Below are 18,535 nucleotides of genomic sequence, written 5' to 3' on the forward strand. Positions count from 1 at the left end.
AGAAAAAGAAAGTACCTGAAGCTTTGAAAAGTTGAGGATTTCTGGCACGCATATCTGACTCTATCTCATAAGTCACCTCACCAACTAAACGATGCTTCCACTACACCTTCACTGAAGTGGTCTCTTTGATCCTAAGCTTCCGGACCTGCCTTTCAAAAATGGCTATGGCTCCTCCTCAAAAGATAATTTTAGACTCAACTTAACTGGATCAAGGGAAAGTACATGGGACTCATCTGGCACATAGTTTCGAAGCATGGAAATATAAAACATGGGATGCACAGTTTACAAGCTAGGCGGTAAGGCCAACTTAAAGGCCACCTCTCCTACACGATTCAAAATCTCAAAGGGTCTTATGAATCTAGGGCTAAGCTTTCCCTTCTTTACGAACCTCATCACACCCTTCATGGGTGACACTCGAAGCCAAACATGGTCACCCTCCATGAATACTGAGGCTCAAAATCTCTAATCCGCATAACTCTTCTATAGACTTTGGGATGTTAACAGTCTACCCTGGATTATACGAACCTACTCCATATCATGTTTAAGAAATTATGTATCAACTCAGTCCATCTCAGTTGAACTAAACCATCCAATCTGAGATCTACACAATCTTCCATACAGTGCTTCAAAAAATGCCATTTGAATACTGGATTGATAATTATTGTTATAGGAAAACTCTGCTAAGGTCAAATGTCGATCCCATCTAGCACTAAAATCAATCATACAAGCTCGGAGCATGTACTCCAATACCTGAATCGTCCGCTTAAACTGACCATCAGTGTGAGGATGAAAACTTGTACTTCATATCTAACTGAGTGCCCAAACCATGTTGCAAAGCCTTCGAGAAATGGGAAGTAAACAAGGAGCCTCGATTGGAGACAATAAAATCTGGGTATCCATGTAGTTACACAATAGCTCGGCTAACTTCTCCGACGTATCCTTCACTCGAACTGGGATGAAATAGGTGGACTTGGTCAACCTATCAACAACAACCCAAATGGAGTCATAACCACTCACGGTGGTAGGTAGTGCCACAACAAAGTCCATAGTGATTCGTTCCCATTTCCAAGTAGGAATAGGCATCCTCAGAGATATACCTCCAAGTTGTTGGTGCTCACGCTTGACCTGATGGCAAGTTAAACACCTCAAAACAAAAATCTGCAATATCCCTTGTCATACCACACCACCAATAGTGTTGGCTCAGTCATGATACATCTTTGTCATACTTGGATGGATGGAATATTGAGAATAATGAGCCTCCTTAAGAATCAGTCTAACCAACTCGCCTACCTTGCGCACATAAATCCTGCCTCCGATCCGCAAGACACCATCTGAATCAAGGACAGACTCCTTGGCTTCCCCTCTCATCACCTTGTCTCGAATGAGCCATAGTTTCTCATCACCAAACTAGTGCTCACGAATCTACTCAACTAAGGAAGAACAATTCTCAATGAAAGAAATCAAACCACCCATCTCCTTAGAAATTCGTAACCAGACGAGATTGTTGGCTAACCTCTGCACATCTCTAGCCAATGGTCTCTTTTCCACACTAATAGTGGCAAGACTTCCCATGCTATAAGTCTTCCTACTCAAAGCATCGGCCACCACATTGGCCTTCCTTGGATAGTACAAATAGGAATGTCATAGTCTTTCAGTAGCTCCAGCCATCTACGCTCCCTCAAGTTTAAATCTCTCTAGCCGAAGATATACTGAAGACTCCGATAATCTATGAAAATATCACAATGAACTCTATACGGATAATATTTCCATAGCTTAAGCATAAATACAATGACTGCCAACTCTAAATCATGGGTAGGGTAGTTCCTCTTATAGATCTTCAACTACCTAGAAGAATAGGCAATCACCTTACACTTCTACATCAGAATGCCACTTAACCCGACTCCAGAAGCATCACAATAAATAGTGACATCCAGACCATCCTTGGGTTAAGTCAAAACAAGAGAGAGCTGAAGTCAACAAGGTCTTGAGCTTTTGAAATCTCTCCTCACACTCATCAGACCACTGGAAATCCACACTCTAACGAGTCAATCTAATCAGAGGAGATGCAATGGTAGAGAAGCTCCAAAAAAATTATCAGTAATAGCCTACAAGCCCTACCAAACTCTGGATCTCAATAACCGATGTAGGTCTGGTCTAGTCCCTCACTGCCTCAATCTTGGCAGGATCCACCCAAATACACTCATTGGAAACCACGTGTCCCAAAAATACAACAGAATCAAGTCAAAACCCTCACTTTGAGAACTTGGCATAAAACTTCTCTTCCCTCAATCTCTGGAGTACAATCCTCAAGTGTCGATTGTGGTCCTCTTCAGTCTTAGAGTACACCAAGATGTCATCAATGAACATTATCAAAAAGGAATCCATAAAAGGTCCGAACACCTTGTTCATCAACTCTATGAATCACTACCAAAAAACTGCCAAAAAATGACAGCCACAAGTGACGGATTGCATTGCTGTTTTGGTCAAAATCGACGGAAAAGCGACGCAATCATGTTCGACGCTTTTTAAAAAGTGACGGACTATGTTGCTTTTTGATTATTTTTTCTGTTATTTTTTTTTCATTTTCATTTACTTTTTATTTCCAAAAAGCGATGCAGTCCATCGCGTTTCTGGAAATTTATATTTTGATTATTCCAGAAAAGCGACAGACTAAAGGACACTATCCGTTGCTTTTCTGGAAATTAATTTTTTAAAATACCTAGAAAAACGACGGACTAAAGGACCCTATCCATCGGTTTTCTGGGTATATTTGAAAAAAATAATGCAAAAAAGCGACGGACGAAACCACCATGTCCGTCATTTTTTTGTGCAATTTTTTGACAGTTTCTACTGCCCACCTGCAAATATAAATCAATTCAATTCATATTCAACCAGCCCAATAAAATAATATAATGTAAACACACAACATATACAACATCAAACTTAAATCAATCTTCAAAACTAACCAAATCACAATACAAAATCTTGTAAAGTGTTTCAAAATATGTTTCAAAAGAGACCTAAAGTAAGGAGTGACATCTACAAAAATCCTCCTCCTCACTCTCGTCGGCGATGTCCTCGGCAGGAGAAGATGTAGTAGGTCAACGAGCGAGGTTCAACACTTGTTCTTTGATTTCCTGAACGGTCGCACTCATGCTTTGTTGTTCAGCTACTCTTCTCCGCTCCGACTCTGCCAGTGCTAATGTAAGCTGTGCTATTTGAGCCGATGATACGCTCAAATTACACTTCCTTTCAGAAGCATAAGCGATCGTTATCAAGTAGAGAACCCAACTGGTAGGTTGAGATCGATCCCACGAGGAAAATGGTTTAGACTTTACTTTTAACCAACAATTATATTCAATTAGTCAAATTATTTCCAGAAACAGGTAATAAAAGGGGGGATTGTGCTTGTGTGAAACAAATAGTAAAAACTTAGCAAGTAATCAATAATTAAACTCAACTTTGGTTGTTATCAAGATAAGAGAAATAACTAGGGTATACGTGTTCCCCATAATCTCATAACGCAGTAATCCTAGTAATAGCAATCCTTTTCTAGTGTATTACATGCAAAGTGATAAGTTAGGTATCTCTAAATCCTTGGTCCGGCATCTAGAGAATTTCACCCCGCACCTTGGTCCGGCTACGTGTGTATAATTTACTAACCCTTACCTTTACCTCATATTAGACATCATAATCGATGTTTGGCTTAGTTATTACTTCGCACCAATCGACACTAGCCTATTAGATAGTATCACACTAAATCTATGTTGATAATTCTTTTCTTGTTAATTACCTCCTTGGTCCGGCAAGTAGTAACAAGGCGAGTTCTAACGTTGGCCACCGTTAAAAAGACTTCTAAACGAAAGAATTATCAATGCATGCAAAATACTAGTCAAGAATTGCTTATTTACTATTCATACTTTGTTAATTGATCATGGTTCCCACAACCCTAGTTGTGGATTTAGTTACTCATATTAGCAAGAACACAATTCATAATTGTAGATGGAGAAATCATGAACTTACGTAAAGAGAATAATAAACCCAGAAAATTAACTTGAATTGCAAAGCCAAAATCTTCAAAACGAACTTGGGAAATCAATAATTGCTAGGGTTGCAAATTAATCTCCAAAGTTACAAAGCAAAAATAGAATAATAGTGTCTAACCCCCAAAAACGAGGTTTACATGTCCTATTTATAGAAAACAAATCCTAAATAAAAAAGGAAACAAATTAAGGAAAGTTTTGTTCAGGTACGCGTCTTCGATCCACGAGACTGACTTACGGACCGTCGATTGATCTACGGTCCGTAAGTCCCTTCCGTCACTCGGGACTTAGAAAATATTTCGGCATCCAAAAATCAGCTTCTCTGAAGCAAACGACGGACCAGCAGCACGGACCGTAGATCGATCTACGGTCCGTCAATCCCTTCCGTAGCTCCATACTTAGAATCTTCAAAAATCAGGTACTGGAACCCTCACAGTCTCATCCTACGGATCAACAGTACGGTCCGTAGATGGATCTACGGACCGTAAATGGGCACCGTGGTTCCACACTTGGTCAGATTTCCCTGATTTGTCCTCAACACATTCCTGCTGGTCTACGGTCATCACCTACGGACCGTGGATGGACCTACGGTCCGTAGATGACCTCCGTGGATGCCTTTTTCTGCATTTCCTTCAGTTGTCTCTAAACTTCCGCGCCTGTACACCTTTCCTGCAAAACATGATAGAATACATAAAAACCAATATAAAAAGGCCCTAGACACACACAACTTGTAAGTGAAATGTATTAGAAATACCGTAAACTCACGGTATATAAACACCCTCAACTTAAATTCGTTGTTTGTCCTCAAGCGACGCACTAGAACTCTAAACGACACTTGTATAGAAGCAAGAATTTCTAACTCAAGCAATCACATGGCTCTTCAACCTCCTCATTGTTCGGGTGCACATTCGTTCTTTTAGACTCGATAAGCCAACTCATGTGGATCCCATCATGACACAGACCAACCAACTAACACACAACAGACACCTTCTCACTGTCACCCAGATACCAACTTTCCAACAATGGAACTAGTGCCCTTACTTCAAACGAAATCCTCTTTTAGTAAAAAAATTCGATTTCATTCATGGTACAAGGATTTATTCAACACTCACGCTCAGAAGTAATTTCAAATACAGTTTGTGCTTACTGCCATAAGCTTGCCCTTATTTTCACTGCTCAGACTTTTCAAACTAGACTCCAGGATCACTATAGGACTTTATTGGCTTGTAACGTAGGCTCAGGGTCAGGTGTGGTACATTTGGGTACTGTTTAGTGACTTTCTGCCCTCCTTGTCATTACACTAGGCTTTTAACCTCTTGTTGCCCTACTTTTGTCATGTTATTGCTTTACCGCTTTCCTTTGATTTTCTTCAATCACGGAAGTGACTTTAAACTTTGAAGCTCAATTCCTTTTAATTGCTCCTTTCTCTTTGAATAATTCACATCCTTTCCTTACGTTTCCCCCAAATTTATTTATTTATTTTTTTTATTTTTATTTTTTATTTTTTTATTTTTTTTTTACTCTTTTCATCCCCATTTTTCTTTCAGTTTCCTCTTGCATAGCCACCCTCAACTTATGGATTTTCCGTTAGTTGAGGTTCACAATACCCGATGTCAAGTCAGGGCCTAAGTCAAATTGCACATGTCCAAGGAGGGACCGGGGCCAACATAGTAGATTATGGGAAAGTGAGTTCGGGGATTTAGAAAGAAATGATTTATTTTTAGGCTCAAAGTGGGATCAATGGGAACAGTTATTTCATTTGGTTGAATCCTTCTAGGCACTTTAGGGATTTTTCAGAACAACGGCCTATGATCACTTCCTATCCTCTGGATTGAATTGTCTTCGCAGGACTAACCGGGCAAGTTCTAGTTTTGCACAAAACTGTTTGAACAGTCAATGATTCTCACCCACTCTTGGCACAAGTTTCATTATCAGATTATCAGATTTCCAGTTCAAGTTTCAGGTTTTGTCATGCAATCAAGTCGATTGTTACTATATCATGTTCAGAGCCAACACAATCAACAATTCGTAGTCTACTTCTAGCATACAACCCAGAATCTGACGGGTATCATTTTTCTAAGCCATCATGCTTCATTCTGTATCATGCTTCTATACACACACTCCTAAGACATGCCGGTTCAACAAAAAATTAAACAGTCACTTGGGGAAAAAGAACACAGGCAAGAAAACCCCAAGAGAGGATTCATGAGTTTGGGTTACTCAGACTTTACCCTATCACTCACAATCCATTTACCCCACCCCCAACAAAGATAGATGCGATTGTCCACAATGCATACATAAACAATAAAAGAAAATGGATTAGGGTGAAGCAAACCTGTGGCGCAAAGCGCCGGCGAATCATCAACACACAGGGGGGTCCGGTTTCCCGGAGCCCTCTGGAACATCAGTGGGGGCACCCTCAGTAGTGCCCACCTCAACAATCCTAGCACTCTCAGTAGTGCTCGCTATCACTTGCTCTGCACCATCAGTGGTGCTCACAGCGCCCCTCATAATAGGCTGAACCTCTATAACTGGGGCAGAGCTTGATGCCCCTGCAGCTCTCTCACGCACCCTCTGCTGGCGCGACTCTTCATCTGCAATCGAGGCCCTTCTAGCCTCCTTCTCCTGCCGACACTGTCTTTTCTGTGCTTTTTCTTCCTCTGTTCGATGAGAGCGGTGCCGCTTGCCCTTGGCATGTGTCGGTGCAGGCCCCTCCTCGGCGATGCCACTGAATAGGGCATCTAGCACTGTATCATCAGTCAGTGCAGTCGGCACAGCCTGAGTCTCAACTGAAGGTGCAGCAAGAATGGCGTCCACATCAGTCCGGAGGCTGGCTATGTCAGCCTGCAAAGCAGATAAGTCTGTGGGCGGAACTGATCGCTCAAGTACTCGCAACTCAAATGCGTCAAGTCGCTTATTAACCGCCTTACGGTCCATCATCCCTTCCATCCGGCGCTCCAATCTAGCCTCGGACTCAGCAATCGACTTTTGCATCCAAGGCTGGATGTGATGTAGGAGTGTGGCCATCTGCGCCTCTAACTTTTGTACTCTGGCCATAGGGACAACCGTCACTCCTAACTGTGGTGTGGACCGGGAAGAACTAGGAGCCACACTCGCTGCCTGAGAAGAGGAGCCTGGGACAGTGTCGGTGTGGTCTGGGATAATGGGGTCACCGCCCTGTGCCTGCCCCACAGCGTCTGCAAGATCGGAGCTCAAGGGGGGTACCTCAATCTGGGGCTCTCTGCGAGGTGCTGCCACATTCGCGTCATCCCGAATAAGGCCGATGTCCAATGCCCCTGTAGGGTGGACTAGCCTGTCACAATGCCAGATCGGTACTCCAGAGTCCCTGCACAAGTGAAATATCAGACAGGGGAAAGGGTAAGTAGTTGAGGTCCTGAAAGCTCTTTCGTGGATCTCTGCCAGCAGCATTTTGGCAAAGTCGATCTCTACTCCCGCCACCAATGCAGCAACCATCACAGCTCTGTCCCAAGTGACCTGATTGTCGGCTTTTGTGGGCGACACGCGGTTGCGTACTAATAGCCAGAAGAATTTTGCTACGAAGTTCAATGTGGCCCTCCGGATGCCCAACCGTGGAGTAGCGACCCATTCTGCACGCTCGCCATCTGCAGCAATGTACCTGGCCAGCCATAGTATCACAGCCTCTCGCTGCTCAGTATTCCTCTGGAAAGTGCCACTCCGCACGATGTCCCAGCGGTAATCAAATTCCGACGTGTTAGGAGACCAAGAGTGGCCTGTGGTAGGACCATAAAGAAACCGGCTAATGGTGGCGGGTGATATATCTACTGGACACCCTCGAACCAAGGTGGAAGTGAGCGGGGCCTGCGCTAGTGGCTTTGACCGCTTGGAAATGGACCCGCGGAGAGTGGCAGCATATGAAGCATAGAACTCCCGGACAATCTCCTCGCTATACGTCCCTGGGTCTCGAGCCATCCAGTCACACTTGTGAAGTTTGAAAAGCCGGTGAATGTCTGGCACAGTATGCAAGCTCCCCGTGAGGACTCTGCGCTCCTCTTGTATTAATCGGGCCATTTTCTGTTTATCATTCACCATCTTTGCATCCCGATAGATCTGCCATTGACCCTCGACACACCACCTATTCAGCTCCCCTGCTACCGGAGCGGGTTCATCATTCCTCGGAGCAGGAATGGCCTCTGAACTAGTTGCCTCATCAGACGAGGCTGCTTGGTCATTTTCTCCAGACCCTGTGGACGATTTGGCGTTGGACCCTGTAGCATGGACAGACTCTGAATGTGAGGATTGGGAGCCTGAGGCATGGGTAGACTCGGATCCGGACATAGGTCCCTCCGAACTGGAAGTAGCCCCAGTTGGCGACCCGATCAGTGTGTGCTCCTCATCAAACTGGGAGACAGTGACTACGTCGGGGATCACCTTCCGGGGGGTGCTCCTGGGTGCTGCGCGAGAGGCCCTAGGGTTGAGAGGCACATATGCGGGGTCAGAGTCGTTCTCGGTGTCCTCATCAATCAACCGGAAGCTAGGGGCAACAGATTTGGACTTGCCCCGTTTCGAGTAGGTGACCATCTTCTTGGGTGCCATCGTACCTGCAGGAACGTCATTAGTGCCAAAACTAACCATATGCGGCAAAAGAACTTATTTAGAGTTGGTAACGACCCAAACTAAGTCTAAAAAAAAAAATATGACAGATGCTGCAGAAGTCATCCACGGAGGAGACCTACGGTCCGTAGACTGATCTACGGTCCGTGGATCGATTCCGTGGATCAGGGTGCCTGAAATATAGGTCGGAGATGAAAACCACGGAAGTGCAGAACGGTCCGTAGATCCATCTACGGACCGTAGTCCACATCCGTGGTTTTACACTTCGTGAAAATTTGCAGGTGCATCAAATGACGAACCCCATCTACGGTCCGTAGATGGATCTACGGTCCGTAGACGGGGTATCGTGGAATCAAACAGTGCCAGGTATCATACATTTTTGGCTTTTGGTTTCAACATTAACGCAACCTAGTTATGCATATGCACCATTAAAACATGCTAGTTCGTCATTCTTAAGATTCCTACCGATTATTATACCCAACAATTTAGACTAGATGGGGAACCCTAAGTCGAAACTAGCATATAGTATTTACGAATACATAAGCTCACATCACAATTAAAACTACACAATCACTATCTATCATTCCAAGGGCATTGTACTACTCAAGTTTATCATGCAATATCAACTAACAATTACCCAAGGTTAAGACCCACTCCCGACCCTCTATATTCAATCTATGAATTGAAATTCAAAGTGAAGAGAAAGTCTATTACCTTACAAGCAACAAGGAGTGGGGTGATTGCGTGATGGTACTATGATTTAGCACGACCAAGGATTCACCTTTTCGTCACTGACCAACCACCGGACTCTTTTTATCAGATTATGGAGTGGGTTGATTATGGTAGGAAAAAGGGTTTAGGGAATATATGGAAGGGAGGATATTTTGTGGTGGTTATAGAGTGATTTGGGGAGTTTAAAAAGTGGGAGAAACGGTTGTGGGAGCAATGGAGGGAAAGGGAATGATTTGAAACACTGGGTGTTTTAAGTAATGGGGGTCCGGGTCGGGTCAGTCAACTGTAATGTGTGGACTCACGAGACCCCGTCTACGGTCCGTGAGTCGATCTACGGTCCGTAGATCAGGACCGTAGATCTCAATAATACTAAGGCAATGTTAGGGACTTACCTGGGATCTACGGATACCATTGACGGTCCGTGGATCAAAGACGGACCGTCGATGGGGTCCGTAGACCTCTGCACCAGACCATTTTCTGCAGATTTCTTGCATTTTGTACCTGCACATGAAGCAACCAAACGGCTATTTTTTTTACATTTTTTAGACACTTTTTAGACACGGACCCTATATTACTTCTAGCCAACACTAAGAACTAAAAATACTGAAGCCCCTACCTACATTGCTAAAAAAAAAAATTTGCAAGTAATCGAAGAAAGCTAACTACATAATGTAAAATAGAACCCTATTGTTGGCTAGATTTTACATCTTGGGTTGCCTCCCAAGCAGCGCTTGATTTAACGTCGCGGCACGACGCAGGTATCTTGATTATTCAGACTTCATCAAGATTGCAGGCCTCAATCACTTCTTGCACCGTTTCAGCATTTCCCAGATAGATCTTTATTCTTTGCCCGTTCACCACAAACCTTGTTCCATCCTTATTTTCAAGCTCAACCGCTCCATGCGAGAGCACTTTTGTGAGCAAAAATGGCCCAGTCCACTTGGACTTGAGTTTGCCTGGAAACAAGCGCAACCTAGAGTTGAATAGCAGCACACGATCGCCAACCACAAATTCTCGCTTTTCAATTCTTTGATCATGATACCTCTTCATCTTCTCTTTGTATAAGGCTGAACTTTCATACGCTTTTAGGCGAAACTCATCAAGCACGTTCAAGTCGTTCATCCTTTGATTAGATGCAGTGCCCCAATCCAAATTTAACTTCTTCATTGCCCACATTGCTTTGTGCTCTAACTCTACTGGTAAATGACAAGACTTCCCATATACAAGTTGGTAAGGCGACATACCTATGGGGGTCTTGTATGCAGTGCGATATGCCCATAGAGCATCATCAAGCTTCCTTGACCAATCAGTTCGATTGGCGTTCACAGTCTTCGCCAATATCTGCTTTATTTCTCTGTTGGACACCTCAACTTGACCGCTAGTCTGTGGATGATAAGGAGTGGCTACATTGTGACGGACACCATATTTCTCAAGTAGTGTTTTGAACAACTTGTTACAAAAGTGAGAGCCTCCATCGCTAATAATAGCCCTTGGTGTACCAAATCTGGAGAAGATATTCTTTTTCAAGAATGCGGTGACACTTTTACCTTCGTTGTTGGGAAGTGCTACTGCTTCCACCCACTTCGATACATAATCAACCGCGACCAGAATATACTTCATCCCATATGAACTCACAAATGGGCCCATGAAATCAATGCCCCATACATCAAACAATTCGATCACCAATATGGGATTCATAGGGAGCTCTTGCCTCTTTGAAATCCCTCCATCTCTTTGGCACCGATCACAAGACTTGGCGAAATCATGAGCATCTTGGTGGATGGTAGGCCAATAGTACCCACACTGCAAAATCTTATGTGCAGTCCGAATACCACTATGATGCCCACCAACGGGTGATGAATGACATGCTTCAAGTACACTCAGCATTTCAACCTCAGGCACACAGCGACGAATAATCCCATCAGCACAACTACGATACAAATAAGGTTCATCCCAAAAGAATTTCTTCACATCATGCATAAATTTCTTTCTTTGGTGAAAAGACAAATCGGGTGGCACAATGTCGCTTGCCAAATAATTAGCAAAGTCTGCGAACCAAGGAATCAAATCATTAGAAGCAGCCAATACCTGTTCATCTGGAAAAGCATCATTAATTTCAGCCCTATCTCCAAGCTTTAGCATGGCCTCTTCCTCTAATCTGGACAAGTGGTCGGCAACTTGATTTTCGGTTCCCTTTCTATCTTTTACCACAAAATCAAACTCTTGCAGCAACAATACCCATCTAATCAATCGTGGTTTTGCATCCTTTTTCGCCATCAAATACCTCAATGCAGAATGGTCAGTATGCACGATGACCTTAGTACCAAGCAAGTAGGAACGAAATTTTTCGAATGCAAAAACCACTGCAAGAAGTTCTTGTTCGGTCACTGTATAATTCTTCTGGGCCACATTCAGAGCTTTGCTAGCATAGTAAATGGGGTGAAGAATTTTCTCACGCCTTTGACCCAATACTACACCAAGCGCCACTCCACTCGCATCACACATTACCTCAAACGGTTGTTCCCAATCTGGTGAAATAATGATAGGTGCTGTAACCAACTTTTCCTTCAACTCTCCAAATGCTCTAAGACAAGCATCATCAAAGCAGAACTTATTCTCCTTCTCGAGCAGTTTGCACAAGGGATGTGCAATTTTTGAGAAATCTTTGATGAATCTCCTATAAAAACCTGCATGCCCAAGAAAACTTCTAACACCTTTTACAGAGATAGGTGGTGGAAGCTTTTCTATTACCTCGACTTTAGCTCTATCAACCTCAATACCTTTCTCTGAAATTCGATGACCCAACACTATACCTTCTTTTACCATGAAATGACATTTCTCCCAATTCAGCACCAAGTTGCAGTCTTCACATCTTTTGAGCACCTCGGCCAGATGTTTTAGACAGTGATCAAACGAATCACCTACCACTGAAAAATCATCCATGAACACCTCAATAGTGTCCTCCACCATATCAGAAAATATCGACATCATACATCTCTGGAAGGTCGCTGGAGCATTGCACAATCCGAAGGGCATTCGTTTGAACGCAAAAGTCCCATATGGGCAAGTGAAGGTGGTCTTCTCTTGGTCTTCTGGAGCTATAGAAATTTGATTGTAGCCCGAATACCCATCAAGAAAACAATACCAACCCTTGCCTGCAAGTCTATCTAACATCTGATCCATGAATGGCATAGGGAAGTGGTCTTTCTCGGTCCACGCATTCAACTTCCGGTAATCCATGCAAACCCTCCATCCAGTGACAGGCCTCATTGGAACAAGCTCATTTCTTTCATTTGGAACCACAGTCATACCACCTTTTTTAGGTACACATTGCACAGGACACACCCAATTACTATCTGAGATGGGATAAATAACTCCCGCATCCAGCCATTTGATGATCTCCTTTTTGACTACCTCTTGCATAGGTGGATTTAATCTTCTCTGGTGCTCAACACTGGGCTTATGATCTGGTATGAGTTGGATTTTGTGAGAACAGATACCGGGGGGGATCCCAATAATATCTGCAATAGTCCACCCAATCGCTCGCTTGAACTTCTTTAATACAGTCACCAAACACTCTACTTGCCTTGCATTCAAATCTGCTGCAATGATGACCGGCAAAGTATTCTCTTCGCCTAAATATACATACCTCAAGTGTGGTGGTAGAGCTTTAAGCTCCAATTTCGGTGCCTCCACAATAGATGGTCTTGTGGGTGGGGACTCGCGATTCTTCATGTCTAGCTCATACTTCTTTGGTTTGGACCGGTATTCACACTTATCAAGTGCGGCTACCAACTCATCATATTCTTCAATACCATCACTACCAAAATTCATCATGACTGCTGCTAGTGCCTCAACACCTAATCGCTCTTCAATTTGCACTTCTGACCCACTCTCCACTCTGTAAGTTATAGCAGATACTGTTTGTAGCTCACCATTCTGCTTCATGGATCTACAGATATTGAAAGTTGCTTCTTCATTGTTCAGTCTGAACTTCATCTGTCCCTTTTCCATATCAACCAACGCACGCCCTGTGGCAAGAAATGGTCTCCCAAGGATGATGGGAACCTCAAAATCAACCTCACGGTCAAGAATCACAAAATCCGCCGGAAAGATGAAAGACTCTACTTTCACTAGCACATCATGGAGCACACCTATGGGCCTCTTCACAGTCCGATCAGCCATCAGTAACCGCATTGCAGTGGGCTTTGGATCCCCTAGACCCAACTTCTTGTAAATAGATAAAGGCATGAGGTTGATGCTAGCACCAAGATCACACAATGCCTTAGCAAAGTGTAATAACCCTATAGTACATGGGATCGTGAAAGCACCAGGGTCTTCCTTCTTCTGCACCAGAGATCTTGTAGCAATAGCACTACAATGCTGCAATCTATCATCATCTTCAAAACTCACAGACCTTTTCTTTGTCACCATATCTTTCATGAATTTTGCATATCCAGGCATTTGCTCCAAGGCTTCTATCAAAGGGACATTGATAGAAAGCTGCTTCAACATAGTGATAAATCTGCGATATTTCCCATCTTCAGTCTTCTTCACTAACCTTTGAGGAAAAGGTGGTGGAGGTCTAGGTATGGGAACCACTTTCTGAGGTACCTCCACTTCTTGTTCTGTCACAACCTCTGACTCCTCTCTAACTTTCACCACATCATCTTCTTTTCTATTCTCAACTTCTACCATAGACGGCATAGGTGGATCTACGGTTTGCTTGCCTCCTCGAGTGGTAATTGCCATACAATGCCCATCATTCTTCGGATTCTGGATGGTGTTGCTAGGAAGAGTGCCAGGTTGACGCGGGTTCACTGTAGTAGACAACTGCGTCATCTGCTGCTCTAGATGCTTTATTGACACTGCATGGGCATCAACCTTTTGACCAATACCAGATAAGTCGTTTCTCATCTCCTTCACATTCTCATCAGTGGCATCAAACCTTCTCATCATCTTCTGCAGCATATCTTCAATACGCGTCATATTACCTCCAACTTCCCTAGCACCAGATTCCCGATTTTGAGGGGGAACATAGGGTCCAACCCGATCGTTTCTGTTGCCATAGTTGTTCCTGTTGTAGTTGTTGTCGCGATTGAAGTTCCCATCTCGGACATAGTGACCCTCTCGGTTGTAATTTCCATAGTTCCGACCTTGGTTCCCTTGACCTTGGCGCCAATTTTCCGTGTTGGATCCTTGGGCGTTTGGTCGGAAACCCCCCGTCTGATCATTCACCGCATAAGTGTCCTCTTCATAGTAACACTCCTCAACTGGTGGTGGAGTTCTAGTTAAGTAATTTACAGCATTTACCTTTTCTGCTCCTCCACTCACATGCTTCAATACCAACCCCAACTCTGTCCTCATCTGAGCCATCTCCTCACGAATATCATCTGCAGAGTTAACAGTAGCATTATGAACAGCAAATGTGTTTCTCCCAGTATCTGACCTTCTAGTGCTCCACGCTTTATTATTGCGAGAGATCCTCTCCAATTTTTCAGCAATCTGTGCGTATGTACAATCACCATATGAACCTCCAGCAATAGTGTCAAGTACTGCTTTATTGTTATCATCCTGTCCTCGATAGAAATATTCCTTCAGTGACTCATCATCAATACGGTGATTTGGGACACTTCTTACGAAAGCAGTGAATCTGTCCCACGAGCTACTCACAGACTCTCCAGGTAATGCCACAAAATTGTTGACCCGATCTTTGTGATTGAGCTTCTTAGATACTGGATAGTACTTTGCTTTAAATACCTCTGCTAGTTGGTCCCATGTGAAAATTGAGTTATAAGGAAGCTCAGTGAACCATACTGCAGCATCGCCTGTCAGTGACAGAGGGAACACTCGTAACCCAATGACGTTCATATCCAAGTCTGGTCTGCCTACACAACTTTTGCAAACCACCCTGAGCTTGGCTAAGTGAGCATGTGGATCCTCCGATGGCGATCCTGAAAATAAGCCTCTTGCTGTAAGCATCTGCATCAAACTACTAGTCACCACAAATGTGTGCCCTGGAGGTAGAGGAGGTAGGACGATGGGTCCATCGGAGTCTGCTATGTCGACGTTGCCCCGATAGTTGTCATGGTGTTGTGGGCCTGGTGGACCATGCACTCTCACTGCATCTCCCAATTGATTTTCAGCTAGACCCCGGTTTTCCCCACCAACTACTCTTGGCTGCTGTAACTCAACTGCTTCATCTAGATTTCCTCCGATAGGATGAACTGGAAGTCCTTGATTGTTCATTCTTCGCAAAGTTCTGTTCAACTCTGGATCGTACGGAGTAAGTGGTTCGCCTTGGCTCCGTGTACTTGGCATACACTAGAGTCGGAACCTGAGAGAGACAAAAACAAAAAAAAAAAAAAAAAAGTAAAATTAGGAAATATTTGACTAACGTTCAATATTGTAGTTAAAACTAAATCTAAAAGCCAGATTCCCCGGCAGCGGCGCCAAAATTTGATACGCTCAAATTACACCTCCTTTCAGAAGCATAAGCGATCGTTATCAAGTAAAGAACCCAACTTGTAGGTTGGGATCGATCCCACGAGGAAAATGGTTTAGACTTTACTTTTAACCAACAATTATATTCAATTAGTCAAATTATTTCCAGAAACAGGTAATAAAAAGGGGGGTTGTGCTTGTGTGAAACAAATAGTAAGAACTTAATAAGTAATCAATAATTAAACTCAACTTTGGTTGTTATCAAGATAAGAGAAATAACTAGGGTATACGTGTTCCCCATAATCTCATAACGCAGTAATCCTAGTAATAGCAATCCTTTTCTAGTGTATTACATGCAAAGTGATAAGTTAGGTATCTCTAAATCCTTGGTCCGGCATCTAGAGAATTTCACCCCGCACCTTGGTCCGGCTACGTGTGTATAATTTACTAACCCTTACCTTTACCTCATATTAGACATCATAATCGATGTTTGGCTTAGTTATTACTTCGCACCAATCGACACTAGCCTATTAGATAGTATCACACTAAATCTATGTTGATAATTCTTTTCTTGTTAATTACCTCCTTGGTCCGGCAAGTAGTAACAAGGCGAGTTCTAACGCGTGCACTCGTTAAAAAGACTTCTAAACGAAAGAATTATCAATACATGCAAAACACTATTCAAGAATTGCTTATTTACTATTCATACTTTGTTAATCGATCATGGTTCCCACAACCCTAGTTGTGGATTTAGTTACCCATACTAGCAAGAACACAATTCATAATTGTAGATGAAGAAATCATGAACTTACTTAAAGAAAATAATAAACCCAGAAAATTTACTTGAATTGCAAAGCCAAAATCTTCAAAACAAACTTTAGAAATCAATAATTGCTAGGGTTGCAAATTAATCTCCAAAGTTACAAAGCAAAAATAGAATAATAGTGTCTAACCCCCAAAAACGAGGTTTACATGTCCTATTTATAGAAAACAAATCCTAAATAAAAAGGGAAACAAATTAAGGAAAGTTTTGTTCAGGTACGCGTCTTCGATCCACGAGACTGACTTACGGACCGTCGATCGATCTACGGTCCGTAAGTCACTTCCGTCACTCGGGACTTAGAAAATATTTCATCTTCCAAAAAATCATCTTCTCTGAAGCAAACGACGGACCAACAGTACGGACCGTAGATCGACCTACGGTCCGTCAATCCCTTCCGTAGCTCCATACTTAGCATTTTCAAAAATCAGGTACTGGAACCCTCGCAGTCTCAATCTACGGATCAACAGTACGGTCCGTAGATCAATCTACGGACCGTCAATGGGCACCGTGGTTCCACACTTGGTCAGATTTCCCTGATTTGTCCTCAACACTTTCCTGCTGATCTACGGTCCTCACCTACGGACCGTGAATGGACCTACGGTCCGTAGATGACCTCCGTGGATGCCCTTTTCTGCATTTTCTTCAGCTGTCTCTAAACTTTCGCGCCTGAACACCTTTCCTGCAAAACATGATAAAACACATAAAAACCAATATAAAAAGGCCCTAGACACACACAACTTGTAAGTGAAATGTATTAGAAATACCGTAAACTCACGGTATATCAGCCGACATAGTAGCAATCTGAATACCGTCAAGTGCCTTGGCTTGACGTGGCGATCCAATACCTTCTAAGCCTGATTGGAGTCGTCTTACATCATTTTGAGAGCCTAGACCATAGACTCTACCCTTGTGTGTCCCCCCTACCACTTTTTCTGTCCAAATATGGGTTTACAATTCAGGTGTCATTTGGACCGAACTATCTAGATTCTCAGCGACGTACTGATGAAACTCATTCTGCATATTAAATATAAAAATTGACATCAATATATATACATATTATAGATATATTAACTATTAATATATATTATTCATATTAAATAACTTACAAAATTTCATTCGGCCCTTTCCTCGACCCACACATTCGAATCGGACTCATCTTCTTTCTTCTTCACGTGAGTCTTCTTGAAATCCTCTAGTTCAATGGGGTTGTGCTCCAATTCTTTTTCCTATAAATAAAAAAATGAAATTTATAACGATATATATGAATCAACTAATTATTTATTTAAAAGTTTGAATTAGAACTTACCATCTCCCTTGTAATTGTTCCAACGGTCTTTGCACCTCCGGTGTGCAACGAGCCACCCTTAAGACTGCCTCTAGCCTTTTTGGCTTGTTCGGACATTGCCTTAAACTTATTTGTGTTCCAATACACACGCAAATCATCAAATACATGAGACAACATCCAACCCAGACGTTGATCAGTATCCCAAACTTTCTTTAGCCAACTAGACAGTCTCGCGGATGCCCTCCTCTCAAATGTGGTCGCAATGACCAAATTGTACTTCGACTCCCAAGTACACATATTCAAATTCTAATTAAGTTCAATTAGTTCAAGATCTACAAATTAAAGTTAAAGCTTAATTAATTAATGAACACTAATTAATTAAGTTCAAATTGAGTTCAAGTTCTAGTTAAGTTCAAAATTAAGTTTATATTAATTCCTAATTAAGTTTTCAAGTTATTATAAATTAATTAAGTTTAATAAATTTCTAATTAATTTATATTAAGTTCAAATTAATTAAGGTCAATAAGATTTTTAACTACTACAAAATTCTAATTAAGTTAAAATAAAATCCAAGTTCTAATAAGAATAAAAATTAAGTTCTAATAAATTAAAGTC

The 18,535-nt window shown here is 42.6% G+C and overlaps 1 pseudogene; it reads right to left on the minus strand.

Annotated features, from left to right (window-relative positions):
- Window positions 1-561: 561 nt before the first annotated feature.
- LOC125869897 (uncharacterized) lies at window positions 562-18,037 on the minus strand (annotated as a pseudogene).
- Between the last annotated feature and the right edge of the window lie 498 nt (window positions 18,038-18,535).

This window comes from Solanum stenotomum, chromosome 7 (genome assembly GCF_019186545.1).
Source record: "Solanum stenotomum isolate F172 chromosome 7, ASM1918654v1, whole genome shotgun sequence".
In the NCBI taxonomy this organism is placed as follows: domain Eukaryota; kingdom Viridiplantae; phylum Streptophyta; class Magnoliopsida; order Solanales; family Solanaceae; genus Solanum; species Solanum stenotomum.